The sequence below is a fragment of the Ptiloglossa arizonensis genome, chromosome 2 (genome assembly GCF_051014685.1).
Source record: "Ptiloglossa arizonensis isolate GNS036 chromosome 2, iyPtiAriz1_principal, whole genome shotgun sequence".
NCBI lineage: Eukaryota > Metazoa > Arthropoda > Insecta > Hymenoptera > Colletidae > Ptiloglossa > Ptiloglossa arizonensis.
Window position 1 is genome coordinate 20,083,306 of NC_135049.1, and position 23,449 is coordinate 20,106,754.

Sequence of the window (23,449 nt, forward strand, 5' to 3'; positions counted from 1 at the left end):
TCTTTATAATTTTATAGTTTTCAATTACATAAAAAATATATATTACACCGATTCTACTATTTTCTCGTCTCAACGCGATTACAAATACTGTAGTAAACATACAGGACAACGTATGAAAGAAAACACCATAAATGTTGCAATAACGTGCAACACCACTCCGCAAATTCCTCCAAGAAATCCATAATCCACGCCAAGAGCATCGAAGATCCATCTCACGGTCGAAAATTCACCCGATCGAAAGACACAGGGCTCACGAACCAAGAAAAATAAAAAAGAAAACGAAACGAGAGACCAAACATCTAACTCCATTCGTCTCTGCCAGGATGATCTTTCCCAGTCGACAGAGACACGGGATAGCCTCGCGAGGAAACGAGTTCACGAATCCCGGTGAATTCTCCGTAGCGATCGCTTTTCTATCTCCGCGTTTTCTCAATCCCTTCGTGCAATTTCGGGACAAGGGAATCACGGATAAGATTGGTGATTCCCTGGAAATCGACGTCCAGCCGAAACTTCGCGATTCCACGGGAAGAAGACACCGATCCGAAACTCGTCTCGTTGAAACCGCCACGCGTCGCACCTGCTGACGCGTGACTCGAATTCCGTGAGTCGAAATAATTCGCACCTGCTGCCACGGCCCGGTTGGACAAGGTGTGGGCCAACAGAGCCGTGCAGGAAAACAACAAAGAGAAAAATGGGACGCGGGAAGCAACCAGGTGCGAAAACACGGCGATCCGGGGAGCGTAGAAATCGTTCGAAATGTAACCGATGAATATTGTTACGATTGGAAAGCGAATTGGAAAGTATTGTAGATATTGAAAATATCGTGGATAATGCTGCACGATTTTCGAAATGTAACGATGAATATTGTTACGATTGGAAAGCGAATTGGAAAGAATTGTAGATATTGAAAATATCGTGGATATCGCTGTACGATTTCCAAAATGTAATAATAAATGTTGTAATCGGGAAGTACGTGTATAAAATGTTATTACGTGTGTACCTAATGACGCGTCCAGTTTCAAGAATTATTCGTTACAACCTGGGATCGTTTTAACAAATACTTTAACAAATTATTGGTAACGGGGACGAGGAAAGACCAACGTGTCCCAATCCTACGTGTTAATTTGTTTTATCGCGAAAAAGACCGATAAATGTTCTATCGAATCGGAATCAGGTGACTCGAACGATCACTCTAACGAAGTAGCATAAGTTCCTCGTTCCCACTCGCGGCGAAGCTTTGATGTTTCGCATCGTTATCCTCTTGAAGCATCCAATCTGTACATTCACAACCGAGCCACTTTTCTGGCGGGAAGGGGTAACAGACGACCCCCCTTTCGTGTAATTTAATCATTCGTGGGGCATTTAAGTATGTCAGTGAACACACGCCAAGCCACGGGAGTTGAAACAATCCCAAACATGAGACTTTGTTCGGTGTTTAAACTGTAGCGCTCTCGGTACCTCATAAATGTATCGTTCCTCTATGATCGAAGCTATCATAACGAACACTACCAGATGTTAATGTACCTTTCGAGTCCTCTCATTGGATTGTAAAATCAAAAGCACGAGTTCCGTGCGTAGATGATACTTCTTGCCCAAAAGCTTTGAGACCGCATAAACGTACGATAGAAAGCTTCGAGGTTAACGGTTTGTCGGATTATTTTTGCTGGAAGACCAGGATCTCCCTGCAGGAAGTAATATCTAAAAAGAGGACTCCGTAAAAACATCGCTGCAGTCACGATCAATATTATCCTGAATCCCTGGCATTCGTTTTTCGATGTGCCCTCTCGACGGAAGAGGTTTCAACCAAGCATCTAGCCAGGAAACATTCTTGCCTTCTGAACGCAGTTTCGCGATCATAATATTCTTCCTCGCCGATTGAAACTTCTCCATTATGCAAACTCGATCCAGGTTTACGTTCAAACAGATTAACGGATACATCGATTCATCTTTTTGTCGCTTCGAATGAGTTTCGATCCGGTAGGTCATTCTGGAAGCTCGTGCTTCGTAAAGGCCGATACGTTTTCTATCGGATCGGTCGACCGAGATGGCCATTGTAACGAAGAAACACAATTAACGCAAAAATACAAGAGGTATCGCGGGGATAATGATTCTCTATTGTTCGAAGAAAAGGAGGTGGAGTATTTATTGCCAAGAGAATCGAGAAAACTCTCCGCACGATCGAACGATATTTACGCTTGTAAGCGCCGATTGTGAGCCTGTTAACGGTCACTTTGTCTCTTTAAACGGAGCACTGTACATTTTCTAACTAGGTGTCTATCGTTATTTACGAACGTACGGTAGCGAGTAATTTTGAAAAACTTCGGAAACTGATTCGTATCGTTTGGTGCGCTCGATGATAGCGATGCAAATACTCAACACGAGACAACGAAGCGACAGAGACCGAGTCGACTCTTATGACGCGTATTTGTACACATTGTGTGCTTCGAGGGTATCATAAATCCATCTCACTTGGATTTCTTAGAGGTTACTAGCGCTTCTTGTGCGACAGATCGTACGTTCGTCGGTGATTCTCCAGACTATGCCGGTTGAACACTCGACGAGTTCTTGTGGTCCCGAGTACCCCTGGCAGAAGGGAGTCTATTTTGGTGCGCGCCACGAGACAGACGAAAATGAGAGTCGATGGTCGGTACGGTGGAGGCTACCGAGACGATCGTGATTCATAGAATTGTGGTGCGCAACGAATCGATCGCGATTGCGTTGCCAATTTCGGGCCAAATTGACTCGGCTTTACCGACCTGACCGAACTCTATTGGCCAAACTGACCTGACGAAACTGTATCGGACAAATCGAACTTACCAAACCGATTTTGCTGAATCTAGCCAAAATGATTCGTCCTGACCAGATTGACCTGGTTAAACTAACCTGACCGAACTTTATTGGCCAAACTGACCTGACGAAACTGTATCGACCAAATCGAACTGACCAAACTGAATTGGTCAAACTGATCTTGCTGAATCTAGCCAAAATGATTTGTCCTAATCAGATTGACCTGGTTAAACTAACCTGACCGAACTGTATTGGCCAAACTGACCTGACGAAACTGTATCGACCAAATCGAACTGACCAAACTGAGTTGACCAAACTGAATTGGTCAAACTGAACTGACAAAACTGATCTCGCTGAATCTAGCCAACATGATTTGTCCTAACCAGATTGGCCTGGTTAAACTAACCTGACCGAACTGTATTAGCCAAACTGAGCCGACGAAACTGTATCGGCCAAATCGAACTGACCAAACCAAACTAACCAAACAGAGTTAACCAAACTGAATTGGTCAAACTGAACTGACAAAACTGATCTCGCTGAATCTAGCCAACATGATTTGTCCTAACCAGTTTGACCTGGTTAAACTAACCTGACCGAACTGTATTGGCCAAACTGAGCCGACGAAACTGTATCGTTCAAATCGAACTGACCAAACCAAACTGACCAAACTGAATTGGTGAAACTGAACTGGCCAAACTGATCCAACCAAACTGATCTTGCTGAACCTAGCCAAAATGATTTGTTCTGACCGGACTGATCCGATCGAAGTGACTTGACTGGCTTGGTCTTTGATGTTGAAAGAACGACGAAGTCTGCTGGCGTGACTTCTCTTATCGACCGATACAGGTAATCCTCGTACAACACGATCAATTAGTACCTCGTTGTATGTATAGGTAGAAACAATCTGGTACGACATTCGAAAGTTGTACGTATTGAAAGTAAAGACTACGTTAAGAAGAAGAGAACAATAATTACTTTTGCAACGACCCGAAGAAACTGACCCGACCTTTGATGTTGAAAGAACAACGAAGTCTGTTGGCGCGACTTCTCTTGTTTATCGATACATGTAACTCTCGTACATCGCGGTCAATTTATGCCTTGTTGTACAGAAAGGATATAATTTTCAGAAGTTATGTGTATACACAAAAGTGGAATTAATTCTCGTATTAATAATTTCGCAACACTTTAATCAATTCTAGCACTTAACTCTACGAAATTCTCCACTCGATTCTCGTATCATGTTTCCGGTATACCTTTTCTACGAACTTTTATGTATTTATGTGTATGGAAAAAATTTAATTTCTGGACGAGAAAACGATTGAATTAGTTTCCACAGTACTGGAAGAGAGAGTACAACTTTGAAATTAGTCTATTTTAAAAATTCGCAAGAAAATTTATCTCTTTTAATAATAACTTTCTTTTCTAAGAGTCAAAAGGAAAAGAGAGAAAGTTTTTATTATGCACACACCGGGAATACCTTGTTCATTCCATTCAAACTCCTGTGAAACCGTATTATGAAAAATCCATGTTATACGAGGGTTGTCCACGTTCATTAAGTCGTGTTATAATGAAACCGTGTTCTTAATTAAAGTAACGTGTTATACGAGGTGGCTAATCAGTATGTGATTTTTCGCAGTAACACTTGTGCGAAATTTTTTACCAACGTTCAGAATATTCCCTATTGCCCGAACAAATTTTGGATTCATTGTGCACAGTTTGAATGGAAATATTCGACAAATTCCAAATAAGTGCTCCATAATCGACAAAATACACTCACTTTAAACGATACCAAGTAAATATCCAAAACGATTCGATGATTTTCAAATAGTACGTAAAATATCTATCTTCCAATAACTTGTCAACGAACGTGAAAGTTGAATAGAAACTAACACACGCGCGGAAAAAATGCAAATTTCCGTGTATCGTTAATAAGGAACGAAAGTTAGATAGCAATTGAAGCAAAAACAGAAATTATGACCGCAACTAACTAGTCTAGTTCAAGAATTGGAATGTTAAAAGAATCAAGAGGAAAGCGGAGAGTTCCATTTGAAATTCTAAACAATGATTACAGCGTGATTAAAATTCCTTCATCGGCTACTGATTCTTCGCCAAAGTGTCTAATTATTCGTAAGCGTAAACAGTGATCGCGTATCGCTAACAAGACGAGTAATCGCGACACGAAGAACGATAAATATAAACAACGATTACAATACGGAATTCGGTGCGTCGGGCATCAGAGGTTTGTCAAACCTCGGCAAACACGATCACACGTGTACGAATAGAAACAGTTGATGCGTTTATTCCGCTAACGCAAACAAAAAACACTTCCATGAACTTATCTTACTTAACGTGGCTTGTAATCAGATTGTTCGGGGGATTAATCACGTATGTGAGCGAAACGCTGGTAACTCGACTCTCAAAATGGAGCAACGACACTTTGCTATGCGAAACGAAACTGTCCATCTATTTCTGAACTGGACGGCACAACGCGAAACAATTTCAATGAAAAGAAAAAGAAGGAAGAATTTAAATTAGAGCGAAGCGAAACCCAATTACACTAAGACAAGGTTACAAGGATTCTTATACGAGTCGAATATTAATGCTACGTTAACTCGTGGGGAAATATAAATGTCGTTACAATATTGTGTTTAACGTTGATTTCGAAACCCTATTTTTAGAGAATCGATAGTGTTTATCCATTTGGAAATATTTTATTATTAAATTTAAATGATAAAAGAATCGTTGGAATGCCTATTAGCTGAGATGTAGCAGAGATACAATCAGTGTATAATGTATTACAAATGAATGTAGGTACTGATCTGAGAAAATAGTATTACTTGGATAATTTGTAACAATTCGTGAAAATTTCACAAATAATAAGATACGTGTGCAATGAAATTAGTAATAGTTACTAAAGTAGAGTTACGTAAAATAATTCATGAAGTAAATTTACAGGTGAAACTAGCTTTCGTATTAATATCATCTCGTGCGGAGAATTTTGGAGCAGTTCCTCGCCCAGTCTAGTAGCAATACCAAAATGCAAACTCGAAAATTATGTAAGTTGCTCCAAAAATCAAATATGAATTTCAAATAAATTTCTCAATGATATGATAATACTTGTATTTATATACAAAATACAAGTATAAATTCCAAGAAGAATAACACACATAGCACCTCACTTCCATACACATTGCAAGAAAAATACGTTCTTCCAAATTCGTTATAAATTATGGATCTGAAGGGGAACTGATAAGAATCGCGAAAACAATTTTGACACGTTACAAATGATCCTTTTCCGCATAGGAATGTATAATACACACGTGTCGTTGATAGATTAATTTAAAATTTACCCTTTCTCGTTAAAATACATAAAAACATTTCGGACACCGTGTATCTTAAAGGAGTGAAGCATAGACGCGCAATGTTTCCCCGAGAAAAGTTAAATACCTTATTTGCACACGAATACTGTATCTCTGCATACCAAATGACGTAAGAAATGCCTTAAATAGCCAAAGGAGAAAAAGAGCATCGATATCCATGGGCCATGATAGCTGCTCCTCCGGCGGATGATAAATTACGTGTCGGATATATAGAGCAAAGTAGGTCCCCCGAAGGAACAGCTCAAGCACACGTGCAACAACAAAACCAACAGATGCGTATCCCCTTGGTGGCGTTGCGAGCTAGAAAATGTTCCCTTTCGCCAAACCGCCTAAACGCCTCACGGTGCAAACAGGTGCGAGGTTGCGCGAGAGCGATATCCTTTTATCTGTTACACAGCGATAAGTCTGTCCCTCTTCCTGAACCAGTTAATTTGCCCGTGCCGGATGTACGTAGCAACAGTTCTATTCCAGAATCGTGATTTTTGGTGTTCGTTAGACCGAAGAAAAATATTCAACCGGGAACGAAAGAAACGAAAGAATTTATTATCGTTTATCGTGTATCGTGCTTACGCTTATCGAGTGCTTATGCCTGGTATAAATTTCTCGATAGGTAGATACAGTTGTACGTTGGAATTCGTTACATTCGTTACATTCTTGAAAAATATTCCGCTTAGAACGAAATGTTTCGAACGAAAGGAAATTTGAATTTATTTATTACGAGAACGCTTGTTACGCGTTTATGGTTGGTATAATTTTTTAACAAGTAGCGACAGTTTTGTATCGCTATCGTAATGAAACATTTTCGATGTTACGTCGATAAAAAGTATTCTGCTAAGAAGGAAACGAGTAACTGAATTTATTTGGTTACTTATGCCTGAAATGAATCCATTGCTATGTGATATTTATCGGAAGCGAAACTTGTATTACGGAGGCAATCTGGTAATTTCAAATGTAAAAAAACTTTTTAATTAAGAACGTTACACTGGACGGATTTAACATTGAAAATTAATAAAATGTGTTTACGTAGTTGCGTGTCCAGTTTGACCTTGTTTTCGATTTACAGTGAGCTTCGTGAAACTTTCTTGGCCAGCTAAGCTAATATAAATGATTCCGTTCGGTTATTTACAAACAATTCTCGTTATCTCGCGTACGACCTTGTTCACGAATTACGTCAACGCTATTCCTGAATTGAAATTTATTGGATTTTTGCGTACGAGTTCAGCTGTGATCCATTACTCGCGAAACGTCCCATTGACAATATTTAAACACTACACCGGGAAGCTAAATAAGGTTTCCAGCAAATCCGAGCAATACCTGGATCTAACGGAGGGATAAGATGATCGATATACGAGGTTTCGGGATTCCATTGAGATGCAAGGTGGTCATTTTCGGAGCCTCTAACCGAGGTAAGTAGATACAGGTTACTACGACCGAAAACTCGTTACAACTTGGAAACAAGGTCACACAGGACACGTAGGGACGAAATAAAAATAGGTCAAACTGGAACGAAACGTACTAACATTTCTCTCGTTACCAACGATATTGCTCGCTGTTCAATCATCGAATAGAATATATATGTTTGTGCAAAGTTATTTTGTGTATCGTTAAATATTCAACTCGTCTTTGATGCGAGATCTTATTCGTTGCATAGTTAAAATATTTACTCCATACGTGGAGTCATCTTTGTGAAATAATAATCTTCACGTTACAAAAATGATTGAAAATACAATATTCTTGAAAATATACAACTTGTTCTTTCAATCCTGATTCCCTATACTTTTTAATCGGGGTATTTCAATTTTCAAAAATATTCACATTATAAATATTCCAAGTAACGTAAAAGGTGTCTATTTTATCCGAATACCATGATTTATACATCGTGAGAAACTGAAGGTATTAAAAAAATATTTTTACACAAATTGTTCCTTTCAATCCTAATTCCCTGTACTTTTTAATCAGAGTCTTTTCATTTTCAAAAATATTCACGTTATAAATATACCAAGTAACGTAAAGAGTGTCTATTTTATCCGAACACGGTGATTTATACATCGTGAGAAACTGAAGGTACTAAAAAAATATTTTTACACAAATTGTTCGCTAAGATGAAATACTGGATAAATGTTTCGTGTCTCCAATTTCTTCATCAGACACCATAAACGCATCTCTCAAAAGAAATCGAAAATATAGAAGAAAAAAAACAAGTTCTCCCAAAAATTATTTACCAAGATGGTACAAATATTATACACTTGGAATAATCCTTCGAAAGATGGATCAGCGGAAAAATTTACGATACCTCCTCCAGTTCCTCGTGAGAGATACCAGGCACGTACGAGTATCTCGTGAGAAATTGAACTTACCGAGAAAACATTCCCACGAAAGTTCTCCATCGCGGTATATTGTACTGTAAATCATTTTTCCGTTTCGCGATACCATTTTCAGTTCCACGGTTTCTCGTGGCAAAAAAAAAAAAAAAAAAAAAAAACACCCCGTACGCAGTTACCGAACCGAGGACTGCAACGGAATAAGAAAGGTCGCGATGGGCGATAAAAGTCGATGGTAAAAATTGTTTTTCTCAGCGGGTGAAATAAATTCGCGCGAAACTGGTAAAAAACGTGTGGAACTGGTAGGCCAGATCGCGGGTACGTTGGATGAATCGGACGACGTCGATTCGATGGATCGAAACGGATATAGGCGTGCAATTCTCGCGACGGATACCGTCGATAGTTCGACGATTTAGCGGTCAGAGGATCGTGCACGAGTCACGTATACACCGCAAAGAAACCTTGACTTTTTTGCCCCGCCCCCCACCCCCCACCCCTCTCCCACCACGGACGATCTTTCTACCACCGGACTAGGGCGACCGTATTTTCTTCGCTGGAGCATTCGTTGTTCGGCGTATGAAAGTGAAAACCTGTTATACTCTATCGTTCCGTACCCTTCCCGTATTTGGTCACCGAATGAGATCGTCTTGGCGCGCTTGTTTTAGGGGCTCGATCGATTTTTCGTCCCAGCTGGCGATTTCTTGCCGAGGGGAACCTCGCCGCGAACGATCGATCGATCGTTAACGGTTTTACGTGTCGGGCATATTGATTTTACTGTCAGCGGATGCCATACTTTGTTATTACAAGACGGCTGAAAAACAGTTACTTTTCCTTAATGGTTGTCTTTAACGGTTATGCGTATCTTTTTTTCGTTTTCGCGGCCGCACTTGTTTATTTATTTATTACCGCCGGTTCGATTCTTCGATACGTGGCGATAGAGGTTAGGGTCGCGCAACGCGAGATTAAACGAATTAAAGGAAATTTAGAATCTGAGCGAAATTTTCAATTAATAATTTTTATATTATTTTATTATAATCGTTCAACGAGCAATTTCTTCCATTTTTCGTAGACACAGATGGGTGGTATTTCATTCGTTCAATTTTCATTTTATCGTGTAATTCAAATTTGGATTTTTCATTTCGGAATATTGTTTATCTTTTGTTTTTTGAGCGAAACTTTTATCTAGACGCAAATTTTTCCTACCTTCGTCCGTCTACATCGTTTGTAACGCAACAATGTGTAAATTCGTACGCAGAGAATTGCAACAAATTACGATTACCCTTTCGTTTATTCGTATTTATTTGCAGTTTACTTTGTTAAACTTCGGGACATTAATTTTTCGTATTCTCATAGCATTTGGTTGCAGTGGTACGTGCAAAGAATATTAACGAGTATGAACATAGAATTCGAATGCTCCGAAACTGGTGGATTTTACACTCAAATCTCGATAACGGTATACACGGATAAAAAACTGTGAATAATTTACAAATCCAAAAATTGTCGTTATCGATTGTACATAAATTTAATCGAGCGGTGAATTAGCTATGTTTATAATTCAACTTTTTAAATACGAAGGTTTTCAACGTTGCAAACTTCGTACTATATCTTGCGCAGTGACAAAACGAATTGAATTTCAAAATTATCCGAAAGAAACCAGTAAAAGAACACACGTTCGATTTCCTTTCAACGATTCGATACAATTTCAACAATCGACAGCTTAATTCCGCTTGGAAAACCAAATACGTATTACGCTTAAATGGAATCGTTTAAATATAATAACGATTTCTGCTTAAGCACTGATAACCGAATGAATAATTTTCAAAGTATTCCAGGACTCCGGTGCAATCCTATGCATTCATCCTGACAAAAGTATCGCAATACCGCGAATCGCTGGAAGCGTATCATCGTTCCAAAACAGTACACGAAACCTATTACACGAGCCAATACCGCAGATCGAATGAACGAAACGTATACAACAGGAACTCCCCAACCTACGGATCAAAACAGTGCCAAGTTCACACAATTCCAGTCTCCGACGCTTACATCGGGACACCTAACACGTAAACATCGCGTTCGAGTAGCATCATTGTACGCCTAGAGCCTAGTCGTTTCGCGATTCGAACCGTACGAAAGAAGGAAAGAAAAAAAAAAAAAAGAAGAAAAGAAGCAATGTCACGTAACGCGTCACAACACGCGACAACATCCTTCCCGTGTACACGCGAAAGAAAATATCGTTGGCTGGTTACGAAGAAACTTACTTTCGTTATCGAGCGCGCGTGGTCGATCACGAGCTCGAGGATATTCGGCCAAAAATCACGGCGAACACGAGGCGAATCGCAAGGCCATCGTCGAGCATCTTCGCGTCAAAAGAGACGCACACGGTCGCGTGCACACATTCGAATCCCTTTTGTCCGTTTCCAGCGCAGCGGCTCTCTCTCTCTCTCTCTCTCGAGCGTTCTCCCTTTTCCTCCCTTCTACCCCGCTGGGCCGATCAGCCGCGTAAACAAGCCACCGTCGCAACACCGGCACCCACGAAATCTAATCTGCCTAATCTACGCTCGAGTTGTTCCGTGCAACACAATTACGAGAGGACAGAGGAGCATCGGGGCGTACGCGAGCATCACGGAACCCGATTGTCACCGTTTCGATTCGAAACGACTCGCGTAGTGTCGTTTATTGCCACGCGTGGGATACCTTACCGGTTTTTTTTCTCTCGGTTACTCGGCGCGCGACAGCCGTCGAGCGTGGCCAGTTTGGTGCACTTTTTTTCCCACTGGTACCTCCCGTAACACACGGCACACGTTTCACGCGCGAATGAGAACAATTCGCGGCGCACGATAACCACGATCACGGTTCGTACACGGAGTACCTCGATCGTTTCGTACCGTCGCGCAGGAACATCGGAACTGGACTGCACGAAGGAATCCCTGCCTAGCGAACGTAGGAGGTGGAAACTGGTTCGTATCGCCACCGCGACTGCGGCCGTGGCGCGCTCGTCGCGGTGACGGTATCGCGAATACAGATCAGCTGATTTCTGACGTATTTTCGGGGAACCAGAAAGGGGGCCGAGAGCCCAAATAACACAGGACGCTTCGGCTTATCTTGATACTGGTCAATAGTATTCGAAGCGGCGTTTAAAGTAGCTCTATCGTGCGTGCGACTCGTTATTCGAATTACGCTCCGTTCCCGTCGGGATAAGAGCTGCGTATCGGATAACGTTTCGAGTCGACGGTTACGGCATTGCCTCGGATAATTGTGCTCTTTCGGTCGAGTTCGTTTACGTCGATCCAACTTATTAATTGGAAATAAAATTCGACGTTATCTCGCTATATATCGCGCCGTCCACGATTATCCTACACCGTTCTCGATCTTTAAACGTTACGAAAATTACCATCCACGTTGGATCCTTCGATAATATTCGAACGTTTATTACCCTTGCGCTATCGAAAGGAGAATATTCCGATTATCGAACACGGTCACGCGAACCCTCACGAATTCTTTTCCCAAAGATTATTACACACCCAACATTTGTCTATACCATTTCAACAATCGCTCGGAAACTTGTCAAAAAACTTAATCAACGTTTCCACTGCGTTACCTATTTACTCCCTTTATGAATTACCACCCATTATTTCGTCCGAAATATTCGTCGGAATATTGTGCAAAATTGCCCCGCGTTACTCGAACAATCGATACGGATTATATTTTCCCGTGTTCGCAACAAGTCCGCTAAGGACAGAGTATCCGCAATACGGGTTGATCAATCGTCGCGAAAAAGTGCTTTCAAAGGATAATTAAAATCACTTCTCCCCTATTCAGGAACGGTGACAAAGTAGCGCGTCGGATAAATTGCCTCGAATAAAGTCTTGGCACGCGTCCGATCTCCTCCGTATATAAACCACGGATTATCCGATCTTGACATCTCGGACGATAATGCGCCGAATAAAACACTCGAAAATTGTACACCGGGCGCGTTTCTGCGACGGGACCCCACGGCCCGGTTTCACAGTCACGCGGAGTGAAAATGATAACTTTGGTACCGAGGGAAACGATGGCCTATGAACGAGGGAAGCTCAGTCGAGCGAAACTCACTCGGGTTCGGGAAGGCCTGTAACTTCTCGAGGACATAAAGTGGCGCGCGCCAAGTCGTCTGGTCGACGAGACGGCCACGAGGAGGATGGCCAAAAAACGAGAACAGCAGGATCGTAGGAAGAAGCGCAGACGTAACGAGCGGGGCCAGCAGGGGGACTGTGAAAAGAAACGGCACGAGCGCGCCAGCGAGCTTCTCAGCTGGAGGTTCCCTCGGACCCCATAGCACGTCGTGGAAAATATCAACCGGCATGGAAATACGTCTATGGGACGTACCGCGTTCAGAGAAAATTCCAACGGGACGCTTCGATCGCTTTGCAACGAAAACACGGGACGATGCACCTGGACGATCGATGCGATTTAACAGACTTCGGAAAAGAATTATCCGACGATAACGTGGAGAGATTTTCTTTTTGGGAAATATAATGGGGAAATTGGCAGAGACGCGTTGAGAATTTTTTCTTTGTTAGAGAAGAGAGAGAAAATGGTTTGTTAACGTTTATGCGATTTAAACGAGCAGACTTCGGAAAAGAATTATTTGATGATAACGTGGAGAGATTTTCTTTTTGGAAAATATAATGGGGAAATTGGGAGAGACGTGTCACGAAATTGTGATGACGAAATGGAGTGTAAGATTAAAATTTTTTCTTTGTTAGAGAAGACAGAGGAAACGGTTTGTTAACGTCGATGCAATTTAACAGACATTGGAAAATAATTATTCGAAGGTATCGTTGTCGAGAAATTTTGTTTTTGGGAAATATAATGGGGAAATTGGCAGAGACGTGTCACGAAATTGCGATGACGAAATGGAGTATAAGATGAGAATTTTTTCTTTGTTAGAGAAGACGGAGGAAATAGTTTGTTAACGTCGATGTGATTTAAACGAGCAGACTTCGGAAAAGAATTATTTGATGATAACGTTGTCGAGAAATTTTCTTTTTGGAAAATATAATGGGGAAATTGGCAGAGACGTGTCACGAAATTGCGATGACGAAATGGAGTATAAGATGAGAATTTTTTCTTTGTTAGAGAAGGTTTGTTAACTTTTTTTGTTGCTTCAGATATTTTTTGAAATTTTTACAAGCGACAAATGGATGAATCAAAAATTGCAAGAGGGAAAACACGAACCGATTTTACTCGAAATTGCATCCGGTTATGAAACGAAATATAAGGTTCAAGTGTAAAGTTTTATTAAAATTCATCAAGTTATGTTAACGAACGTGAAAGATTACATATGAACATTAGAAAAAGTCTCTTTTTCTTAAGTAACTCATCACTAGGTCATTTACACGTATTTCTATAAAAAAGAAAAATGTATTTGAACGAATAAGTTCATAACCGTTAGGACTAAAATTGTGTCGATTATTCTATAAAGGGTATAAAAGTTTTCGAAAAATGTAAATAAAATAAAAGGAACTGTGTATTCGAAATGACCCATATCTGGCAAACTTCTCTTTCAATAATTCAAAGTGCATTTGGAGCAACTCTCCAAAGTGCATTTTGGAGCCCTGCTACAGAAGATCGAAAAATTGAAACACATCGTTCGACGATAAAGCATAAAATGCACCGACATTGTCATTGGATAATACACAATAAAATAATAATCGTCTGTTCGACTTGCCTCGTTCCAGGGACTCTCAGCGCATAAGTGTAACGAAACAATCGTCACTTATACGAAACGTCGAGAACACAATCGCAACGATTACTACAATTTCAAAATGTACACACACCTACAAGTTCGCAGGCATAATTCGGCGTGCATAACGAGCCCGCAATAGAAAGCAATCGCGGGCTCGAAAAAATCGGAAACTCCGTGGTGGCGAGTCGACGATCACCGTGCCGTTCTTCGACGGATATAAAATTTTATGGTCGATGTAAAAAGTCGTATCGATTCACGTTGAAATAACCCACCGAGCTCCGTGACGTTAAATTCGATCGTGTAAGCGATGGGTGCGCGAAACCATCGGGTGACCATCGACGTGAACGCGGTACGGTTCTCCCGATGATAAGAAAAAAAGAATGCTCTCCTATTAATTAGAGAAGTATAAATCGCGGGCGAGATAGCGAGCAAAGAGGTGGAGTGGAAAAGGAAAAATGAGAATAAAGAAAAAGGAAAACTAATAAGGTCGCCGCGGAGAACTGGTCCCGCGAACCGCCCCTCACCGACCGTTTCAGGTATTCGCGAGTTTTATCGGCGCGAAATCGGCCTCGTGGGGAGGGGGCCCCCACGACAGTCGTCCCTCGAACCGGCGAGGAAGACGTTAATCGAGGCAATTTCTTCTTTCGCGCCGCGCCGCACCGCGCCGCGGATATTTACATTCGCGTTAATTCGGCCTTCCTCCGTTTCTCGCGGTCGACGATCACGAAACGAGCATACGCCCGTTTATCTTTACCCGCGGTCTGCACTTTACCTACCAGCCTCCTTCTCCATCGTCTCCTTTTGCTCGAATCCCGTACCCCGCTTCTTGACAGCCGCGACGGAACGCGCCACACGCGAGAAGGGGCTGCAAGGAGAGAGGAAGGGACCGAGGGACCCTCGCCTGTTATGGTTATAGCGCGCAGTATTTTTAGCGGTGGGTGCGAGGCGGCTGCTATCATAGTGGCCCGTTTCATCGGGGACTGGTATCGTTAATTTGCTTGGAAATCGGTTCGCGAGCGGGACCCTCTCAATGTTTCCCATTGACGGATGGAAATCCGCGCGGACAACACGAAACGAGACGATCGATGGTTCGTAGACGTTGACCACTGGTTGTCTATATTCGAGGGTGACTTCGACCGTGGCGTGACAGGTTGGAATATTCGATAATTGTCAACGCGACGACTGTCGCGATAGTTTGATATATTCGAGGGTGTTCTTGATAATTGTTCTAATTGTGACTCGAAAGATAGGAATATTCGATAATTGTCAACGCGATCGTCGCGCTAGTTTGCTATATTCGAGGGTGTCTTCGATAATTGTGAATGCGTTAACTATCGCGCTAGTTTGCTATATTCGAGAGTGTCCTCGATAATTGTTCTAATTGTGACTCGAAAAGTAGATATATTCGATAATTGTCAACGCGATGACTGTCGCGATAGTTTGATATATTCGAGGGTGTTCTTGATAATTGTTCTAATTGTGACTCGAAAGATAGGAATATTCGATAATTGTCAACGTGATCGTCGCGCTAGTTTGCTATATTCGAGGGTGTCTTCGATAATTGTGAATGCGTTAACTATCGCGCTAGTTTGCTATATTCGAGAGTGTCCTTGATAATTTTCCTAATTGTGACTCGAAAGGTAGATATATTCGATAATTGTCAACGTGATAACCGTCGCGCTAGTTTACTATATTTGAGGATGTCCTCGATAGTTGTTCAAATTGTGATTCGAAAAGTAGAAATATTCGATAATTGTCAACGCGACCGTCGCGCTAGTTTACTATATTCGAGGGTGTCTTCGATAGTTGTTCGAATTGTTGTTGCACAAAAACGAACGATTTTCCCGTTATACGACGATAGTTAGAGCCCAATTACGCTGCCCTTAGCGTGCCAAGATGGGGATGGTTAACGTTCTTTACCGAAGGAGGTTAGTGTTTAAATGTAAAACAATTTGGATAAAATTCTAAACAACATTTCAACCGTTCTACAATTTTAACCTTTTTCCGGTTTCTTTTCGAATATTTTTTCTACCAACCGTAGGAAACTTTTCTTTTTTTTACGTACACTTTTCAAGCCGTATAAACTGCTCGTAGTTATCGGTAAATTCTTCGAGAAATTCTTCCCGAGTTCGGTGAATAAAATCAAGTTCGCGTTTGGTCGGAAAATTGTTCCCTCGTTTTTACACATCGGATGCTCGCTTAAAATATTTTCAACGAGAACACAAACACCCCGAAAAGCGATTGTATTTATCCCGGTACGCGAAACGGTCCCCGTTACTTTCGTTATTCGGTTCAAGTACACGCTCCTCGTCGCGTGTTTTTAATAAAATACCACGGAGGGGCTCTTATTTCGCTGTTCGTTCCACCGTATAATATTCCCCTTTTTTTCTTCCACGAGTTCACGACCCACGGTTTGAGAAACACTGCGGCCGCACAATATCCCCGTCGAAACCCTTGAAACTTCATCCGAGACCGGTATCCGGTATTAATAATAATAACGTCCGCGTTATTACACCGCGCGCATAGTCGCGTACCGGTTAATAATATTGAAATGTAACGAAAGCCAACGACGAATGGTCGAGTTTCGGTTTGGAAAGCCTGACCCTAATTACCGGTAACGATCACATGGATCTCGCGCGACTCCATTCAAGCGAGATATCGCCGCGGTGTAATCGATCGGATCTCGATCTTGACCTTCTGCAACTACGTCGATTTAACACGTTGAACGCCACGGTGCTGGTCAATGGTAATCGTCGCTTTGAACTTGCTGACGTTGTTTTATTTATTGAACATCGATTTTAGAATTTAAATGCGTTACGTGTTAACGCAGATCTCTGCAACGCAATGGTTACTTTATACACGGAATATGTAAAACAGTGTGTTAGATTTAAATACAGCGGGATAATTCGGTAATTGTAGTACATCGACGGATACCGCGGGTAGTATATCGCTTTTCTGTAATCGAAATTATTATAATAAATACGACTGGGTATTCTGGTATTCCCTTAGTTATTTGATAGAGTTACAAAGTTAGAAATTCGAGTTCCATAGATTTGGAACGTTTCTACTTCGGAGAGTTTGCGCGGTGAAACGTTTAAAGGTTAAAACACTTACAAGTACTAAAGCCCAATATTTGTAAACTTTGAATCAATTCGCTACGGCGGATAATTATAGTCGTTCGGTCGATCGGTCGATCGCGTGCGGTAAACGTCAATAAGCGTTTAGTATTTATGTACGTTCTATACGCGAGAAGAACGCCGCAGTTAGTCCAGGTTTTGCGTCAAAGTTGTGCACAGTTAAAGGGTTAAACGACGCAAGTGTCGTTAGCGATACTATGAAACAACGAGTACACCAATGTTTCTACTCTTCGAGCTATTATTTGATAAATAAGCGACAACGTCCATAAATATGGAAAGTTAGCGTGACAATCAACCTGTAAACAACTATCGAATATTTCTACCTTTCGTGACACCATTCAAGTCGCTTGAATATAGCAGACTAGCGTGACGATCAACGTGTTAACTATCGTATATTTCTACCTTTCGTGCCACCATTCAAGTCACTCGAATATAAAAGACCAGCGTGACGATCAACGTGATAACTATCGAATATTTCTACCTTTCGTGCCACTATTCGAACAACTATCGAGGTCATCGAATATAGCAAATTAGCGCGACAGTTAACGCGTTCACAATTATCGAATCTTTCTACCTTTCGCGTCACAATTTGAACAACTATCGAGAACAGTCTTGCTAACATAGAAAACTCACGTGACAATTAACGTGTTAACTATTGAACGTTTCTACCTTTCACCCCACAATTTCAATAACTATCGAGGTCATCCTCCAATATAGTAAATTAACGCGACAGTTAACGCGTTCATAATTATCGAATATCTCTACCTTTCGAAGCGAAAATTTTAACAATTATCGAGGACACTCTCGAATATAGCAAACTAACGCTACAGTTATCGCATTGACAATTATCGAATACCATTTGAACGATTATCGAAGACACCCTCGATTATAGCAAACTAGCGCTACAGTTATCGCGTTAACAGTTATCGAATATTTCTACCTTTCGAGTCGCAATTAGAGCAATTATCAAGGACACTCTCGAATATAGTAAACTAGAGCGACGGTTATCACGTTGACAATTATCGAATATTTCTCTCTTCGTTAATTCAACCGAATAAGAAACAGAAACAAAGAATAAAAATGTCCACTTCTGTCCAATCTGGACCATTTTCTTCTTTTTTAAAGACAAATACAGTACGATAAAAAAGAAGAATTTCGTTCGATCGACATTTTTCATTATCCTTTCTTTCCTTTAATCGGTCAGAACGAAGCTCAACGTCGCTCGTGTTTCAATGGATTTCGCGAAAACATATTTTCACACGGGGCGGCCATTATCCTCGCCACTTTCCGCGTTAGAGGCCGGACGGGATCGGAGACGAGGCAATCTGCAGAAATTGCACAACTCGGGGACCAAGAGGACTACTACTCTTTACACGCTCTGGCACCATTTATCAAGCGCATCGGCGCGAGATCCTCGAGAGCCACTCGGTTTCGTTTCGGTTTATCGGATGGCGATCGATCTGTGGCCGCTCGCCGCTTTGTTTTTGCAGAGTTTCTTGCCGCGGCGCGGTGCGATTTTCAAACCGTTTCTGTCCCGATCGCGGTAGCCACGTTTCATTTCGCGGTTTTTGCGTTTCAACGATGGTATTCGAACCAGCAGCAATGACGTGTGCCCCCTCTGTATTCCCATCGAAAGCAAACCGGAGAAAACAAAAATAGAGGAAGCGACGAACAAAATCCGAAGGAAGTGGATCCGAAATAGACGCTGCACTAATTTTAGTCGTCGATTATTAATAACCGCCCAACGATCTTCCTGTTCATCGAAACGGTCTCAATTTCAATCTAGACGGGGTCGTAAAGGAATAAGAGTACATATTTTTCCTTCGTGACTCTCTTCTATCGCGGATTGGTGTTTTAATTAATTATTCCATTGTAGTTCGATTAGTCGTGGTATACAGTTTCTTCGATTAGTTTTTTCATTTCATTCTAGATAACCATTCGGTGTACCCTCGAGAATCGTGCAAAGTTACCTCATCTTAAAATTATTCTACAGAAATATATGTACAAAAAACTCTTTTCACAAGCTACTTCCAACAATTATCCAAAAAACAGAAGAAAATGTGCGTTTCCTCGGTACGATAAGGGTTAAAAGTTTTCCGCGAAATAAGTGGCCACTTAAGATTTTGACACGCGAACCGAGCAGTCTCGTAGACAGACGTTCGGCTCGTCAGGTTCCCCGCACGCTTCCCAGCCCCTCGTTGGTCCGCGTGCTTTTATTTCACGAGCCAAGGAAAACGGAACAACGAAAGTTCGCGGAGAACGAGCGGTAACCGAATATCTCGCGAGACGGTTCGCTGCGAAACGGATCCTCCGCTAGGTACGCAACCGATGTTAATAAAGATGGCGGACGTTTCTTCAACGTGAACGTTAAACGTCGGAATTACGACGAGGTATCTGACCGGGCAACACCGCGTAAACTTCCCTTCTCGATCACGGGACCGCTTTCAACTTAATTAAGCAGCTCTTTTAATTGCAAAGGCCCGCTGGCTCCCGACACTTTGACCGAGACGCGTTTCGCGCGACTATTTGCAGCGTGCGACACGCACGCGGGGAAATTTTCGAAATTATTTCACCGGGTCGAGAGACAAACTTTCGATGCTTTAGGAACATTGAAATTTGTACTTTTTTTTTATTATCGATATTAACGTCTTTGTTGGATCGTAGGAAGGTAGAGGAGGATGAAATAATGTACGAGTACGTTGAGACGAGAATAAAAAATTTAGTACTTTAGAGAAAGCACTGAAATTTCTAGCTTTCTTTCGTTCAATGTTTTTGAAGCTTTAGGTAAGGAATGTACGCGTGGAACGCGTTTCTATACGGAAATTTTCCTAATTATTTCGAGTGGTTGAGAGAAGAAGAAATTTGGTGTTTTAATAGTATAATTTTTATTATTTCACTTTAATGTCTTTGCAATCTCTTTGTATACTCGTTACGTAAGTATTATGTCGTACTGCGTGATCACGTATTTATTTACTATTTTAAAATCGCGAACTCGCTAGTATTCCTATCGAACTAATAATAATTTCGGAACACGCGTCACGGGGACGCATTCGAAACGAAAACCAATACCTCGAGTTGATTAGAAATTTTCTAGAAGTATTATTTCCAAGAAAATGTAACCACAAAGCGACGTGTGCACGACGAAAGATCGAAAGCCAGACAATCGCGGAATAAGTCGATCGGACGTCGACGCGACGAGCGAAAGAATAAAACCAGACACACGTGACAGCGTAAAAATAATTTGAGTTAATTTAAGCCAATGAATTGCTTTTTTATCAAGCGACGTATGCGACTGTATCCGATGTTTCGAGATACACGAGTGGAGGTGTTAAGGGCATTTCAAGGTCGGGCTAGCTTATTTTAATCGAACGTTAGGTATACAAAATGACGAGCACTTCGTTTAACCTAACGCGAAGAATCTTCCAACGTAACAAATCAATTAATCTTGACCGAACGTTGTTCGTTATAATTTTTTATCAATTTCTCGAACTTCAACGAGAACTTTCAAACGTCGTTTAATCTCGTTAAATTACTTCGTGAGCAGTTAATGAATACGTATTTCGCGAACAAAATTTTTCTACACCCTCGAATTTTACAATACGATCAATAATGTTGCTTCTTAGGTATCTACGCACACACATGGTACATAAATTGTAGTACGTTGAGTCGTAATACTTTGTCAGAGAAAAATTGATACAACCGAACGTTTTTTCTTTCACTCGCGATCGTAATTGCTTTATAAATTGCAATATTTTCTCTCGCGTGAAAACACCCAACCTTACGACGCGGATTGTTTATTCGCGGGTTCCGTGTACCTTGAGTATCGATCGGGACCGTAATAAAAAAAGAAAAGAAAGAAAAAGAAAAAACGAGTCCACCGAAGGACGCGTGTTTACATAAACCTACTTCGTTGCTTGTAAATAAAATCGATCCAAGGACCACGCCCTTGATCTTTATTAACAATGCATGTTTGTAACGAAGCTGTTATCCCCGTTTTCGAAACGTACAGGGTCCACCTGTAATTATTCGGGAGTGTATAATATTCTTTTCGCGGGAGACTTCAATCTTCGAGTCCCCTGCCATCGTTCAACACAGAACACCTAACTGGGTCCATTAACCATTGAATGGGTCTAGTTAGTTCAATTAACTTGGCGCTGATCAATTACGAACCGGTGATAATATTTCGCGACGAAATCCCGTTGGTTTTTATTAAGAAAGGCCTAACAGGTAGGGTTACGATTAACCGTGACTTCCTCCGCGATTAGACGCCATTTTCTTTCGTCTCGGGGTTCGTTGTTGGCGTAACGAGGTTCCTTATTATTCCACCGTAAGTGCTCTCTTCCTGCTGGTTCGTCATTGCCACGGCACTTGACCCGCTGACACCTACGAAATTACCTTTGCGTTTGATGTCTCCACGGGCGTGATCCAGAAGGAACAACAAGGTGGGAAACTCGAGAGGGTAACGTAACTTCCCTGCAAAAGGGAGCAACGCGAACCAACGAGACATCAAAAGGGACTGAAACGACCGAGGGGACATTAGAAGCGAAAAAGATAATGGAACGCCACGATCTACTTAACGTTTCGCAAATTTCATCGCGACGATACGCGAAGATACGCGAAGAGAACGCCCTTCGTTTTTAATACTGATTTAACGAAGTTCCTTTGATCTATCTAAGCGTCAAAGTTCGGGGAAAATTTGTTTCGTGCGGAGCACTCGAACAATTAGGATTTTTTTTTCAGAGGTTGGAACATTACGTTTATACTTTTCACGTTAACGTAAAAATAACGTGAAAAGTTTGTTAGGATTTTTTTTCCAGAGGTTGAAACATTACGTTTATATTTTCACGTTAACGTACAAATAATGGAAAAAGTTTGTTAGGATTGTTTTTTTTCAGAGGTTGAAACATTACGTTTATATTTTCACGTTAACATAAAAAGTTCGTTAGGATTTTTTTTCAGAGATTGAAACATTACGTTTTACGTTAACGTAAAAATAACGTAAAAAGTTCGTTAGGATTTTTTTCTCAGAGATTGAAACATTACGTTTATATTTTCACGTTAACATAAAAAGTTCGTTAGGATTTTTTTTCAGAGATTGAAACATTACGTTTTACGTTAACGTAAAAATAACGTAAAAAGTTCGTTAGGATTTTTTTCTCAGAGATTGAAACATTACGTTTATATTTTCACGTTAACATAAAAAGTTCGTTAGGATTTTTTTTTCAGAGGTTGAAACATTACGTTTATATTTTCACGTTAACATAAAAAGTTCGTTAGGATTTTTTTTCAGGGGTTGAAACATTACGTTTATATTATCACATTAACGTAAAAAGTTCGTAAGGATTTTTTTTCAGAGGTTGAAACATTACGTTTATATTTTTACGTAATAAGTTTCGTCGATCGGGGAGCTATTAGATTCGTTGTTTTTATTTTTCTAAAAACGGTACGATTGTTCGACAAACGTGTGCGAAGTTTCGTGTAGATCTGTCGACTCGTTCGTATATTTACAGTCGTTCAAACTTGAAGTGTCATAGTATATTTTTACAATGGAAAAAAACGAGAAAAGTTATCAAACAACCTAGTATTTTTCACGGGTGAAGAAAAGAAACGAAACGTCTGGAAGATGTTATTTGAAAATTAATTTCGAGCGTCGCGAGAAGCTCTCGAGGAAATTGGCAGTAAATGACAGAGATGCGTACGCAACTATTATACCACAATAGCGTGAAGTCGATTATAAGAAAATTATTACGGTGCTCGCTACAGTGTTCTATGTGTTCCTTAATAATTGAACTATTATTAAAGAAAGTGTGTAAATTTCCAAATAGGATAAATCGTGTCTGTTAATCGTTAACAGTGGTTAAACCGGTTATCGAAACGAAACAAGAAGAAACATTTACGAGTAGGTCTATCGCGTACTTGGTTCGAGCAACGAAAAGTTCTGTCAAACGGTGCAATTATTTACCGAATAAGAACACTGTGAGTCGTTTAATAACCATCGACTGAAATTTTGATTTTTATTCACGGGTTCTCGGCTCTCTAAAATTACACTGTATCATCTAGCGAGTCAAAATGAACCGAGTCTAAAATCACCGATCT

The 23,449-nt window shown here is 40.9% G+C and overlaps 1 protein-coding gene across 6 annotated transcripts in view; it reads right to left on the reverse strand.

Annotated features, from left to right (window-relative positions):
* Raskol (Ras GTPase-activating protein raskol) overlaps positions 1–23,449 on the reverse strand; it is a 381,465-nt gene that overhangs the window by 215,503 nt on the left and 142,513 nt on the right. For 2 of the 6 annotated variants that reach the window (XM_076327838.1, XM_076327833.1), the window contains exon 1: positions 11,188–11,385. The exons of 3 other annotated variants lie outside the window; for them this stretch is intronic. The gene's annotated coding sequence lies outside the window, so the exon portion shown is untranslated. Of the gene's footprint in view, positions 1–10,746; positions 10,941–11,187; positions 11,386–23,449 lie in introns of those variants that run through there. One more of the 6 variants, XM_076327834.1, reaches the window with a different exon arrangement.